The sequence below is a fragment of the Pithys albifrons genome, chromosome Z (assembly GCF_047495875.1).
Source record: "Pithys albifrons albifrons isolate INPA30051 chromosome Z, PitAlb_v1, whole genome shotgun sequence".
Taxonomy (NCBI): domain Eukaryota; kingdom Metazoa; phylum Chordata; class Aves; order Passeriformes; family Thamnophilidae; genus Pithys; species Pithys albifrons.
In genome coordinates, this window is record NC_092497.1 from 62,018,614 (window position 1) to 62,029,805 (window position 11,192).

Here is an 11,192-nt window from a genome sequence, read left to right on the forward strand (position 1 = left end):
CTTAGGTCTAAGCAAAATCTAGAGGGAAAAGAAACCAAACCAAAAGCAACAAAAAAACCCAATAAATAAGGACATTTTAGGCTGTTTCAGTAAAATCCCATGTTCTGTTAAGCACAGCTAGAATTGTGCTAGTGCCCAATAGTGTAATCAGAAGCTTCTAGCATGATACATATTTTTAATTTTAGCATAACAATTTCTATTATCCCTTCTTATAAGCATGGTGGACAAAGGAACTCAGCTATCCATACCTGTGATCCTTACTCTTAGTACTGGCAATGCCATCTTACAGCTAAGGCTTCTTATTGCAGAGATAACATGGAAGAAGTGGGGAAAAGACAGAGGAACAGGAATACTCAACACAATCAAGCATCACAGTTGGGTTCCTATAGTGATTTCCTAGAAAAAGTTCCACCAGCGTGTTATTCTCTCAAAATAATGAGGAAACTCAGTAAAAGAAATCATAGTTTCTCAGGTGATATGCTTTACAAAGTCCTTCTTTGCTAACCTCCTCTGCCTCTTTTTCTGCATTTAATGACAGTGATTCATCCTCCACCTTCCACTTAAATCCTCTCATGCTTTCAAAAGCTGATGCACTCGAAAAACAGCAAATCCTGAAACAGAACAGAGAAAAAAGGGTATATGAGAATATGGGAGGTGGGAAAGAGATAATACATTCCTAGGAAGTCCATTACTATGTTCTTCTCAGGATTAGAGTTGCAGAATATGTGAGAAGAAAAGAAATACTTTTCCTACTTCTGTGTCAGTGTGCAAGTGGGAGAGTGGCTATTAAGCAACATCACCAGAAACAGGTCACATTGCACCCAGTATCACATTTTGGATGGTGTTTCAGCCAGCAGAACAGTCTGGGATAAATGAAGAAGAATGGCCCAGAAGTCCTCTTCTTTGGGAACAAATTTAGGTAATTGTAATTTTGTGTATTTCTTTTTTGTAATTTCTGTACAGTCTTCCCTGCTCTCACTTTGCTCACTTGCACGCTTTTCAGAGAACACTCAACTTTCATTCTTAAACAATTATTTCTTTAAAACAGGTTCTGCTGGACTCAGAAGACTGAGGGAGAGGAGTCTCAAGTGACTGGGCTGCTGTGGCACAGAATGACAGTGGAAGCCTGTAATTCCTGACTACTCATGCATTCTTATCATGGTGCTCATGCTGTGCATGAGCATAAGGAAGGCTAATCTGGCTGAACAAATACACCTTTTCTTATGATGGATTATTTCTTAGCCGATCACTTTATCTCTTCAGTTCCCCACACCAAATAAGTATGTCAGCACAGCAGGGAGGGGTCTGGAACGCAGAGGTGAGCATGTGGGGACAAGACTGCTCGTGCAGTAACCGAACTGCAACCTGAAATGCTCAGAAGAAATAGCTGCTTATGAAATTACTTGGTCTCTACAATAACAGGATGGTACTTAAAGACTATAATCAGAAAAAAGATCTTGTGGTGAGAATTTACCCAGATAGTGGAGGTTAAGACCAGATGTTCAGATCTGAGTATTTTCTGGTGCCAAGTCACCTTTCCCCTCTGACATCCACTGTAACAGCTCTGATGGCACTGAGAATTTGTGCAAGGGAATGGGGATAATGTTTTCTTTTTCTTTGCCTGAGATCAGGTATGGCTCCTGCCTTTCATAACCATGAGCGTGAGAGGCAGGACAAGCTAGGCAGGTGATGTTCAGAGACTTGCACAGTGTGCAGGCAGTGCAGAAATTGGGGGCTGCTGAACTGGGAAACCTTATTTTTTATGGATTTGTGTTATTTGTGCCCAATGCACCACTGTCAAAATCTCCTTACTCCTGTCTCATGTTTCTTTCCCACTCCTGATTCCTTAGCTTTGCTCCCACACAATAGTCCTACTGCTTCATGCTTTTACTGCAAGGCAAGGCCGCGAGGGTATGCACACTCCAGATCATTTTGAGCTGCATGTGCTGATTATGCAGCCAACAAATCAATCAAAAGTTTCCTGTTTTGAGTGTGCTGAAGGTTTCTGTCCAGCAGGATGGAGATTTGCATCTCTGCTCTGCAAGAGGCTGCATGAAGTACACGGCAACAAACTTACTTGAGACTTGCTTCGTTCAGCCAATTGCAATGAAATTTGAGAAGCATGTTTACATTTACTATGGGCAGGAAGGCAGCTGCGAAAAGACCGAAAGAAGGGAAAAAAAAGGGAAGTAGAAAAAAAATGCAATTAGAAAAAACTAAAACATTTTGTAAGCATGGTCTCCTTAGGAAAAAATCCAAAGTGATTGCATTCTAGCAGGAGGAAGGAATAATGTGTTTAGCATAACTTGTTGTACCGGTATGTACATAACCTCTAAAGGCTGTACCTGTTCCACAAACACTCTGAGAGGTTCTCGAGTGACACTACTATTCCTTTATGCACAGATACCAGATGATAAAAGTTACCTGGTTATTGCTGTACTGTCAGATGCACAACAGATCTTCTTGTGGCTATCTGCTGTTCACTTCAAAAGCTAAATTTTAAAATATTTTTCTTCCTTTAAATATTTATAGGGGGAAAAAATCCACAAGGTAAAGCAATAAATATTTCCTGCTTACATTCTGTTTCTTTAAGAAATAGCAGACATTTCCAATGGCTGTTTTGAATGGAAAAACAATACTGATGATAACCAAATTACATACAGTGGTTTTATCTTTTCTCTTTAGACCCAGTGTTGGCCACTGGGGACAAAAAAAGGTTCAAAGTCCTGTTTGCTAGAGACATAATGAGCTTATATGTCAAGGCTATTGTGTTTAACTTTAGACAGCAGTAGTTAGTGGAAACACAGCTCCAGTGGGGATGGATTCATGCTGCTTAGCTGTCTAAGATAAGTTAATGTTCTCTGAAAAGGCTAAAATATTTTGATCTCCTTTTCATCCTGTGCATTTGGTTATCTTTTCAGGACTAAGCACTCTTCATATATTCCCCAGGCCTTTCTTCTATACAGTCTCCTATACAGAGCTTCATCCCAGACTTATACCAATAACTAATTAATCTTGCAGATAAATTATTAAATACTGTTCCTTTAATCTCTTCTACCCAACCTGCACACATCTGAAGATGACAGAAACATGCTTATTGTAGTCTAGTTCAATTTAGAGAGTATTTGGCACACATAGAAAGCTTTTCTATGCTTCGTTTGCTTCTCTGATGAAAATCATTAGGCAGGGCTAAAAAAATACCAGTGTGAGCCAACATGGTGATGTGTTAAATGTCAATGGCATTTCAGAAGGACCTCAAGTGTGACCACACTCAAAGAAATGGATGCATCTTGGCCAGTGTAGTTGCATATACTGTGGTGATCCAACTTCCTTCCTGTCTTGCTCCAACATTCTGACTCTTGCAGACCTCAAGAGAATTTCAAAGAGAGAGTCAAACATTTCCACTTAGACATTGAATCCAGTAGCTCTTCAAAGTATCTCTTAAAAAAATTGGCTGTCAGTTATTTGCTCTGTCTTGCAACATAGAAGAATGGTCTGGAACAGCATGTTTTTTACTAAAAAAACCCATGCTGATTCTAAAAGAGAGAATGGGGTGAAAAGGCAAACCAGAAGATTTCCAAACTTAGTTTAAAGGAATTATCCCCCAGGGACTGCTGGAAAGCTTTTAGTTTTCCCTTGCAGAATGTAGTAAAGTTATGGTCACTGGGCACATTTCACTAACAAATTCTGCTCCTGTGTGAGAAGCATAGAGAGTTAGTAATTTCTCTTCTCTTTTTTACTGCAAATTTTCAGTTAGCACGTCTGGAACTAAAGGTCAGGTGACTGATTGGGAGAAACAGCCTGTCTAGCTAGAAAGTCTGAGTACCACTCACACAAGGTTATAACTACACAAAGACTCTCAGGAAAATTGTTTCAAATTATGATTGCATCAAATCCCTAAGAGAAAGCACTATTTGAAATTTAAGAGGTTTTAATTCTGCCTAGCTGGTGTTTTGTTAACCTTTTCTCATTCCATGAAATAGTGGATGCAACACAGAAGCTAAAATAGTTCACTCTTAGTTTATAGTTTTAATTCCTTCAGGTTACATTTTTTTGGAATGTCTAAGTTTAGGCAAGTCCTGGGAGGCCATCTAGGGACATTGGCCATACTTGAAGGAACACATTAAAATCTGTGACTAGTCCATGATCTAGAAGGATAACTGGTTATAATTACAAGAGCTACATTGGCTAGTATATAGATGCAAGTGATTTCTCTAGAACTTATTTTGCGAATTCTGTAATTTTCACTGCTGATGAGTAATTAATATTTTCAGACAAAACTCATTTTTTTCTCTGGTCTCACAATGCAACAGTAAAGAGCTTACCAGTATACAAAGCAATTTTGGAAGAGCATATTTTTAAAATTTAAGCACATCTGCTACAATTAAATAACTATGGATAGTGGACATGGACTCATTTTCAGGAAAAGCCTCAAAACACTGTTTCCAGAACCAGTTGTACACAAGAATCCTCTGTGCACAGGCAGCAAATTAGGATGGTGTGGTGCCCAGCAGAGTCTGAGTTCCATTTCCTGGGTGTTTTATTTCTCATAATCATTATGGCAACTAGACAGTGAGCCAGCAAGGCAATCACTCATAATTCCTGTTGAGACTTTCCAGTCTGGGTTTCTCACTGACTGGAATCTTTCATTCCTTCTTTTTCAGACTGTCTGCCAGGATGTTCTGGGTGTCAAGAGAGGGCCCTTCTTTTCTCTATGGTCTTGTCTTTTAACTGAGCTGCTTCCAGCACCACTTTGTGCCTCCAGGCTGTCTGGTTCTCCAGCATTTTCAGTGTGCATGGTGCAGTCAAACAGCCTTTGGCTTTTCCCAGATCATAGTTATGATGTACTGATCTTACTTAAGACACTGCTTTAACTGTATAATTACATTGTGCAAAGCTCGTACTGGGAAAAGTATGGGGGGTGATGAGCATCCAAATGGAAAGGGGCAGTAGGTAGACATGTTTTACAGACTTCATTATTTCCATAAAATAAATCCACTTAGTCATCTTTTCAATCCAAACCTATATTCTCCATTTAGCTTATAGCATCAAGTGTTTTGCTACAGGAGGAACACGACTAGGGAAGTAACATGACAAAACAAAAGAATTTTTTGCAGGCCATATGAGAAACTTAAACATTTCTATCAGAGCCAGTTCTCGTCTGGTGATAATGGAATTTCTTTCCTTCCACTGGGCAAAATAGGATCTGTATCTCTCCTCCTAGATGTGTGTCATAAGTACTGTACTATGCTACAGTAGCATGAACTGGTAAACAATAATTAACTAATTTTAATTTTTAAAAAGTCCATTTTTTTACAGTAAAGCAAGAACTTAGTTAAAGTGCATTTGCTATAGTTTTGTGTGTGCTCATTTTCTTTAGTCAGCTTGTCTGTCAAAAAAATTGTAACATTCTGAAATTATACAAATAGCAGTTGTTGACTAAATCAAGGGTGCTGTAGAGTGATACATTTCTGTGTGACCTGATATACCCTCTGCATTGAGTGGATATGATTAGGTAAAGTAAACTGATGTTATTAAAAGTTCCACTGTTGTCCCTAATAAAAATGTACCTGGCACAGCATGCCCCAGCATCACCTTTCATTCCATTTCATGCCCACACCAACAACACAGAGAGGAAAACCACATTTTTTACAGCACATCTTTAGCCAAAATGAGTTAAGGACAAAATCATGCCAAGAGGAGGGGATACTGCAACAAACCTAGAGAGCAAAATTTTGAACAAGGACTGAAGGTTTGTGCTTCAAAGGTCAGCTTTTAAAAAATCTTATTGCTTATCACTATTTGGTAACATGAAAGTGCCTTTGCACAAATCAACCATTAAGAAAGGGATGTCTTTTTAGCCACTAGTGTTCCTATTTTTGCTTCCAAGCACTAATGATCAAAATAGCAGAGAAAGATAGAATCATCTTGTCTTTAGCCAGTATATGAGGAAATTGAGGGGGCTAGGAAGTTCAGTACAAGCCCTTCATCCTATTTATTTGTGTGGTTTTATTTTTTAAAAAAAGAGCTACATTTGCTTTGAAGCCAAAGACCTCCACAAACATACAGATCTGGTTATTTTATTTGGAAGTATGTTCCACTAATATGCATTCTTTCTTTCTATCTATCTATCATCTATCTATCTATCTATCTATCTATCTATCTATCTATCTATCTATCTATCCTGAGACTTTCCTAACTTTCCTTCAACTATATGATCTCTGGCACTGAATATATGTGCCAGTTACCTCAGGGCACACTAAAGCCTCTGTTTCATAATTGTTCTTCTATAGTACCTGGCACTGGGGTTGTCATGAAGTAACTGCTGTGGTTACAGTAGAAAACCTAGGAAATGAAAGATTGATCCATGTGCTGACACAAAAATACACTTTTTCCACAGAGATATTAACGGAAAGGGCTTTGCTTCACTGAACTTGGAGTCTGATTAGCTCCTTTAGGGCAGTTAGTCTGCTGTGATTGATGTGGATATTATTTTGCTTTGCCTATTCACTGTTTGCCTACAGATGTAATTTTTCCAACTTGTTATCTTAGGGTGGCTGCTTCTTGTGAGGCCCAGGTCAGTGGGCCCATTTGTCCAGCCTTTTTCCTCATATGTGCAACCTGAAATTCCCTTCTCCATCTGCTGCTGACAACATCTGGAGCTGATTGGACAAAGCTCTTTTGTTCCCATCTTTGGGATGAATCTGTGTTCTAATATTTCCTCAGCTGACTCCAGGAACATAAACCTTATGGCAAAAGAGAGACTTCTCTGGCCCCAGGGCAGGGCCTTCTGCTAGCCATGATCTCACATTGACTTAGGTTTTAGGAAGATGAGCTATCACACCATCTCCGACATGAATAATATTTCCTCTTTCTCTGTTTCCTTTTGGAAGCAACACAGTTTGCTGGATGACAGATCACTTTATGTACCATCCTGGGTGTGCCCAACTTCCAAATTTAACTGCATATCTGCAGGCACATCTGGGTAATATGTGAACAGTTCACAGCACTGTGTCCCAACATCCTGCCTTACTGAAGAGAGTACATTGCATGCCAGGGCGTTGGGCTTTCATAACAACTTTAGTATATGATACTACCCTTATAATGCGAGGGAGAGACAATAGTTGAGGTTTTGTAGGTCTTCTTGATTTGGAATAGAGATTTGGAATAGGTAATGGGTGATGCTTAGCACAACCCTGGTCACAAGGCTGTGCAAGTCTAGTTTACACAAGGAGAATCAATCTAGAGTGTCCTTTATGTGTTAGTGTGCTTGACCACACTAACACTGCCAGCTCAAAGTTGTCTTATTTGTAGGGTGTTTCCTTACACAATTTTATTTATTCTTCTCTGGGTCTTTGGTGTTTTCTTCTGCTTATGCTAAAAGCAAGTGTACTTCCATTCCAAGAAACACTCCAGTCATTCGAGTTCATAACCAGCTATAATTTTGAATGAATGCTTAACTCTCTCTTACAGCAGTTGCAAGTAAAAGACTCTGTTTGAACCTGCCAGTTTCAGGAAAAAACCCCACCCTACCTGTCATATTCCTAATAGGCAGCACATAATTCCAAATTGCTGCAGTTCCTCTTTACTGACATTAGATTTTTTGGTTCTCCCAGTTTCTCCACAAAAGTATCTCAAGTATTAATACAACTAGTTTTAATCCCTCTCTTTCTTCTCCTTAGCACTCATATTTTTGATTGTATTTTTTCCCTAATATGCTGAGTTGTCTCTGCATAACAATTCACAAGGAGGTCACAGTTAATCTGCGAGCAGCACCAAGGGAAACAGCACGTTCCTGCTACTGGAGGGGAACAAGGGTCTCAGTCTGGAGTTTGCAGGCTGTGGGGGAAGCTACAGGTAGCCTGAAGCACAGTCATTTCTGTTTTAGCACTACAGTCCAGCTGGATGCTAAAACTTTCCCTTTCAAGACCCGTTTTAGGGCAGACCCAAACGCTGTTGCCTGTGGCATGTGGTACACGGATGATAAACTCAAAGATCAGTTTAAATGCTTATCGAAAACACAGTGGTTAAAACAGATATGGGACAAGAATGTACAGGAGTAAGTGCTTTGCAGGAAATGGGATTTCTTTCCCTGGGGAGGAAATGCCAAGGTGCAACAGAGATAAAAGACACAGGCATGAAATTAAATAAAAGGTTGTGGCCGTCCCCATTTCAGTTACAGCTTTGCTGAGAGGACCTAAATCTATTCTTCATGAGATCCACATCTGAGAGAAAAATACATTGAGGGGAGAAAAAACTAGTATAAAGCAAGGGAAGGAAAACTACAAGAATTGAAGTCTATGCTGACTCAAAGACTTCATTTGGAGTACATTCCATGCAACATAAAAGCACTTTTTGGTTTCAAATATTATGGTGAACTGGCTAAACTGAGAATCAGTCACTTACCAACCTCTTCTCACTCAGTGAAGGGCTCCCTAGCTGCAAGGAAATGCTGTTCATGGAAAATGCATTAGCAAATGTTTTGTCGTTTGTTGAGGTTTTTATTTTTTAACTCCGGGAGGTCTGAATTCAAAATTTCAAGAAATCTCCCAGGTACTCACCAGAGCTGTTATGTGAGGGTTTCTTTATGACGTAGTGTTGAGTAAATAGAGATTTCAGTCAAGCAGGTCAACTTCCCTGTCCCAGCTGCTCTCACACTTGCTCACAAAGCTGCAGCAGCTCACTGGCTCACCAAACTCGCACTGGCAGTTGCAGTGGGCAAAAAATACACAGGGGAAGCTAAATTTTTCCATCAGGATCTCGGATGTTTATTCAGCCTGAAGTCTTGTAGTGTGGTACGCAGCTAGTCTATGGCTTTTGGGCAGGGCAGCCCATTATGTTGTGATTTGCAACATGGGGACTGTACTTTTGTTTGGCATTCTCAGTGCAAACAGCTGCAGTGGAGCTGCATGAAAGCAAATCATGCAGGTGCAGAAAAATCTTATGCAGTTTTGGAGGTGCAGAATCACAGACTATTCTGAGTTGGAAGGGACCCACAAGGATCATCGAGTCCAACTCTCAAGTCAGTGGCCCACACAGGGGATTGAACACACATGACCTTGGCGTTATTGCAACCAAGTTTTAACCAACTGAGCACAAACTTACTTTCAACTGATAAATAAATCATCAAATCACAGAATGGTTTGGGTTGCAAAGGACTTTAAACTTCATCTAGTTCCAAACCCCTGCCATGGGCAGAATAATAGAATTGATTGGGCTGGAAAAGACCTCTGAGATCATCAAGTCCAACCCTTGGTCCAACTCCAGTCCCTTTACCAGATCATGGCACTCAGTGCTGCATCCAATCTCAGGTTAAAACCTCCAGGTATGGGGAATCCACCCCCTCTCTGGGCAGCCCATTCCAATCCCTGAGCACTCTCTTTGGAAAGAATTTTTCTCTGATCTCCAACTTCAATTTCCCCTGGCAGAGCTTGAGCCCGTGCCCCCTTGTCCTATTGCTGAGTGCCTGGGAGAAGAGACCAACCCCCCCCTGGCCAGAACTTCCCTTCAAGTAGTTCTAGACAGTGATGAGGTCACCTCTGAGCCTCCTCTTCTCCAGGCTGAACACCCCCAGCTCCCTCAGCCTCTCCCCACAGCACTTGTGCTCCAGTCCCTTCTCCAGCCTCGTTGCTCTTCTCTGGACCCGCTCCAGCACCTCAATGTATTTCTTTTTGTTGGATTTGGTTGTTTAACCCGCAGGTGCCCACTGCAGGAGGGGAGGACACCTCCCCAGCGTTGCCTCCCGACAGCTCCCGGGCATTCGGACACACTGACGGGGTGCGGCCCGGGAACACCCGCCCGAGGGCGGCCCCTCAGCCGGGAGGCGGCACCGCCATGTCCGTCGCGGGGCCGGGCCCGGCGTCGGGCGCCATGGCAACGGCGGCCATGTCGGGAGAGGGCAAGGCTCTGCCTCCATGACGGGTGAGGGCGAAATGGCGGCCGGAAGGGGCGGCCGGAGGCGACCATTGCCGGCGCGGCGGGGCCAGGAGAAGGCGGCGGCGGCAGCAGGGAGGCCGCGGCAGGTTTGTGGGGCGGGACGGGTCCCGGGAGAGCCGGGAGGTGGCCGTGGCCCTGCAGGTGAAGGGGATAATGGCTCGGGGGTGAAGGCACCGCAGACCCGCGGAGGGAGGGCCGTGCCTGTGGGGTGTGCGGGAGCAGCGGCAGCACCGTGGGGGTCTCCATAGGCCGCAGCAGAGGTGTGGTAGCGGCTGGTGTGTGTGGGGAGTTGAACCACAGAATTGTTAGAACTGTTAGGGTGGGAAGCGCCCTCTGGAGATGCCCTAGTCCCAGCCCCTGCCCAGGCAGGTCACCTGGAGCAGGTGCCACAGGGACACAACCGGGGGGATTTGGGATGTCTCCAGAGAGGGAGACTCCACACCCTCCCTGGGCTGCTGTGCCGATGTTCTGCCACCCTCAATGTGAAGAGGTTGTTCTTCGTGGTGAGATATAACTTCCTGTGTTTTAATGCATGGTCTTGCTCTGATGCTGGGCACCACTGGAAAGAGTCTGGCACCATCCTCTGGGCACCAAGCTTTGTGATATTTATGTGCATTAATGAGATCCCTTTTCAGTGTTCCCCTCCCCAGAACAACCAGGTAGAGCTCCTGCCCCTCTCCTCACACAGAGATGCTCCAGAGCCCTCACTGTCTTTGTGGCCTTCTCTGGATTCTCTGCAGCAGCTCCTTGTCTCTCTTGTACTGACAAGCCCAGAACTGGACACAGCACTACAGATACGGCTCACTAAGAGTGGATGATTTTAGGCTGGTGTTAGGTGAGGGGAATGGCAGGAGGAGGTGTGTTTTGTTCTCTGTGTGAGAGGCTTTTAACAGAAGAAGGGGGATTAAGGCAAAGCTGAGCCCCTGGCAGGGGAGGACAATCAGTCTGTGATAAATCAGTGTGGTCTGTTTGGGAAGGGAATAATGTGAATAACTTTTGACTGAGGAAAAAAATGTTGAGTCCCTAAAGAATGGAAATTAAAATAGTTGTTACTTTAAGGAGGTCTAGATCTGGTCTTGCCATGGAGTTGGCGGTTTCTTCTTTCTCCTTCCATGGTTAAGATATTCCTGCTGAGCTGTACCTGAATACTATCGAAAAGTCTCCTTTAGGTTTGTGAACAGAACGTTGCTTGACTGGACTTCCTGCTAGGCAGTATAAACTCCAGAGACAGTTTTTACATGTGCCCAGTCCCTTTA